Genomic DNA, 793 nt, shown 5'->3' with positions numbered 1-793 from the left:
GCAGGGCGGCACAGCAGCGAGAGGCCGGAGGGTCACGGGAGGCGGCTGCCTCCGCTCCGCTGCTGGGGTCTTCGGGGCTGGCGCCAGCCGGCGCAGGGGGAGGCAGTGGGAAGCGGAGGGTGAGGGGCCGTGGCTGGGTCCCTCTGCCCCCGTCAGCACCGGCTTGGCAACGAGATGCTGCAGCTGCGCCCTGCTCCGCCTCGCAGTCCCCGGGTCCCTGACTGACGTAACTGCTGGCAAAAGCCCTAACGTAGACATGGCTGCACGGGCAGGAGGCTCCCGAGGATGCAGTTGCACCGGCCCCCCGCCGCCCCCGCGTTTGGGGGGGGGCGCCCCCCTGCCGCTGGCGTTGGATCTGCCCGTGGCTGCATCTGCAGGAGAAAAACCCTGCCAGCGTGCCCGGCGTGCGTGGAGCTGCTGCTGGGGCTCCCTGGCCGGGGCGGGCAGCGGGGTCTGCAGGAGGCTGGCTAGGCCGTGCCCAGGCCCTGCCCCGGCCCCAGAGCCTCCCGGGAGACCCACGCCTCTGCGGCGTGCTGCAGGGGCTGGGCTGGGGCGGCGAGACCCCTGCGTGGGGGCTGCTGCCCTGGGCCCCCTCCTGCACCCCCCCCCCCCCGGCAGCCGGCCGGGGGGGCCGAGACGCAGGTTGTGGCAAACCGAACCGTGGGCAAATGGGGGGGGAAACGTGGCGCGGGAGGGCAAAGGGCTGCTGTGCCTGTGGCCGGGCTGGGACGGAGCAGGAGATGCGTGAAGCACACGGCTGGCTAGTCCCCGCCGCTGCGCCCCGGCGGAGCGG

Source organism: Aptenodytes forsteri, unplaced genomic scaffold, assembly GCF_000699145.1.
Source record: "Aptenodytes forsteri isolate BGI_AS27 unplaced genomic scaffold, ASM69914v1 Scaffold54, whole genome shotgun sequence".
Lineage (NCBI taxonomy): Eukaryota > Metazoa > Chordata > Aves > Sphenisciformes > Spheniscidae > Aptenodytes > Aptenodytes forsteri.
This window is presented reverse-complemented; position numbering follows the sequence as displayed.